The sequence below is a fragment of the Euphorbia lathyris genome, chromosome 5 (genome assembly GCF_963576675.1).
Source record: "Euphorbia lathyris chromosome 5, ddEupLath1.1, whole genome shotgun sequence".
Taxonomy (NCBI): Eukaryota; Viridiplantae; Streptophyta; class Magnoliopsida; order Malpighiales; family Euphorbiaceae; genus Euphorbia; species Euphorbia lathyris.
The window spans coordinates 19,576,383-19,579,654 of NC_088914.1; the positions used below are offsets into that span (position 1 = coordinate 19,576,383).

At 31.8% G+C, this 3,272-nt stretch overlaps 1 long non-coding RNA gene across 1 annotated transcript; it reads left to right on the top strand.

Annotated features, from left to right (window-relative positions):
- Positions 1 to 257: 257 nt before the first annotated feature.
- LOC136228808 (uncharacterized) lies at positions 258 to 2,181 on the top strand. The gene is made up of 5 exons (XR_010688851.1): positions 258 to 682; positions 1,287 to 1,532; positions 1,630 to 1,679; positions 1,867 to 1,946; positions 2,053 to 2,181. It is a non-coding gene; the product is annotated as an uncharacterized lncRNA (long non-coding RNA).
- Positions 2,182 to 3,272: the final 1,091 nt, after the last annotated feature.

A 3,272-nucleotide genomic window follows, 5' to 3' on the forward strand; every position in this document is an offset into this window, starting at 1 on the left:
TACAAAAATTTTATTGTGTCAATACTTTATTTTGTCTCTATATATAATATTATAATTTGGAGGGACATTATAAAAAGTTTAGGACCTTATAATTTTTGTACCAATATAAAAAAAAATATTATGAGTTTAAATGATTTATACTTTTAAAGGAAGGAGATGAAGATAATAAAATATTGAATTTTACAGTCATTAGTAATTTTCCTAAATTTTATAGAGCCAAAATTTCCACCAAAACAAAACTAAGTGATAATAAGAAAACAAAATAAGCGTTCAATTCACAATGTTTCTCTTTCCCACCGCCTATATACCCACATCGACAAAACCTAGTTTGTCTCTCTCGCCTCGACGCCGAGAAATAAGGAGGATGGATTTGTTCCTCGCGGCACAACTAGGGTTCACACCGATCAGGTGAGAGCCATCGCCACCCCAATTGAAAAATCTGATACGATTGTCGCATCCTCTTCTGAGAGATCCATCATCCTTTGGCACCTCACCAAGGAGGATAAGAATTACGGTGCTCCTCGTGGCTGCCTCACCGCTTATTCCCACTTTGTTCGAGATGTTTTTCTCTCCTCTGATGGCCAGTTTACTCTCTCGGGCTCTTAGGACGGTGACCTCCATATTTGGGATCTCTCTGCCACGTCTCTGGCCACCGATTCGTCAGCCATAATAAGGATGTCCGGTTCGTTTCTTTCTTCTTTGATAATCCAAAAATCATGTCAGTTTCTGGTAACCTTAGGATTAAGCTATGGAATACTCCCGTTGAGTGAAAATACGCAATCTAAGATGGTGATGCTAACACTGATTATCCCTTTCATTTTCCTTGCACTAATTTATCAATCAATTTAGAAAAACAACTAGCTGAAACACTGTTCAATCATCTGTTAATACATAATATTGTTCTAATAATTACTTGTTGGTTATTGTTCAATTGATTTTAAATCAATTTGGCTTTTGATTAGAAAAAATGATATGACTTCATTTGTGAACTGCAGTTTAGGTTCTCTATAATTATGCCCTTTAAGCTAAATATTTAACATCTCCTCTGGATTATATGGTTTTGGATTGTGTCAGTGATAGAGGCTTTCTTTTCTTGTTTACAACTGTCAATATTATAAAATGCTTTGATTTGGATTTTGTGTGGGTTAATAAGGATTGCATATGATTATGGTTTTAATTTCAGCTCTGTCAAGTATCATTTGTGAAGGGAAGATATCATTGCCTTCCTTGCTCAGTTAGGCTGATTCTGATTGTGTAAATGTTTCTTCTTTTTCCTTTCCTTACAGGGAGGGAGTTTACACTTCATGTGGGAGCCCCTTAGGTTCTGAAATTGAGTTTCTGGATGAAGTTCTTTGTATAAAGATCTTCACAGAAGCAGCTTAGAGTCTATACAGAAAGTTTGATTGAAGTATGATATTAATCCTTGTAGGATCCTTCTAAGAAAGAGTTTGCAGAAGGGTTATTTTCCTATGGTGATAAATTTGATGGAAATCTACTTGCTTCAGTGAAAGGAAATCGGACAAAAGTAACTGGTTGGTTCTAAAACTCTCTGTTTTTAAATGCAGAGTCTTATCTTTTCACATGAAACTGATTTTTTTTTACCTCATGCTTTTAATTCCTTGAGAAAAGCTCTTCAAAAATTTGATGATGGATTCTTGCTTGGTATCCAGTTGAGTTTGGTAAGTTGGCCTTACATAATTTTGTTTGATTCTTCTTTTTGTCTTAGCATTTCGAAGTAGTACTCTTCATTTTATTGTTGAGAAATGTTTTCTATTGAGAAAAATGCATTCCTGACTAAATTATTTCATAATGGCATGTGTTGATTGCTTATTCTTTTACTTGTGATAACATGATAATTTCTTTCAGGTCGGTATTGAGTGTATACCATATGATGAAAGATTCCAAATCTCTTCTTGTCATAAGCTTGAACTGTGAGATCAGATAAGGCATGCCTAATTTGCAGCTTGGATTATGTTATTATATATTATTATGTTATTTTGAATTTAGTGATTATCTTCAAACTGATTCCCTTTTTTAATTTTTTAAATGCAGATGAAGCTTTCTAATGTGGATTTGGAGTGTGTTGAATTGTCTCAAAGTTGGAGATTATATTTAGATTGGATATTGTTTATAAACATTTTCTTTTCTTTAGTATGATCAAATTAGTGGTTTAGTTTTTTTTGTTTTACAATAATTTACATATTTGCTGTGGATTTATACAATATTATAGTGATATATGATATTAGTTCATTAGTTGATGTAAAATATATTATTAGTGTTGCAGATATTAGTTCATTGTGCTGAACTTGACAAATATTATATATATATTAGTGTTGTCACAATATATCCTCAATTATTACCAAAACAATAACAACGAAATCAAATTGATTTATGATAGTGCATTAGTCACAATAAACTAAATGTATTCTGTCAAAATATTATTTGTTATATTAAATTAATTGTAACTAGTCACAATATAATAATAAAGTAATTTGCTTAAAAAAAGTAATTCCAACGAATATTATTTGTTACATTAATTAATTTGTCACAATACATATTAAATTTGTGTCAAACCATCTAACATTTTGTGACTAATGGAAACCAGTAGTAACTAAATAAAGTAGACATTCTGACAAATTATTAGTCACAACGTATAACATGAAAATGACTAATATAATTTCGTCATAATATAATCTTGAAAAGGGAGACAAATCATAATTTTGTCACAATAAATTTATTGAGACGAGCTTATTGCAACGAAATTTATGACAAAACATTTAGTCACTATATGTATATTGTGACGAAAAAAGTATATATTGTGACGAATATTTTTGCCACAACAAGACCTTTTTTTTGTAGTGCCCCTTTCGACTTAATCAATACAATCTGCATAAAGCACTTATAAGTCCATATGTTTTGGAATATTTTGCCTGAAATGCACATAAAATGTTTATTAAAATGCTGTTTAATTATTGTCATATTCATGCCCAACAGATACACCATTGTGTTGTGGTGTATAGGGAGGTGTCCATTGTGAGCATATCCCACATTCAGTTAGACAATTCAGAAAATCATCTGAAAGATATTCACCACCTTGATCGGATCGAAGTATCTTTATTTTCTTTCCTAATTGATTTTCTACTTCATTCTTGAAGCATTTAAATTTCTCAAAAGCTTCGGACTTGTGCTTCATCAAGTAAACATAACCATATCTGGTATGGTCGTCTATGAAGCTTATGAAGTATCTGAATCCTCCTCTTGCTTGGACTGAC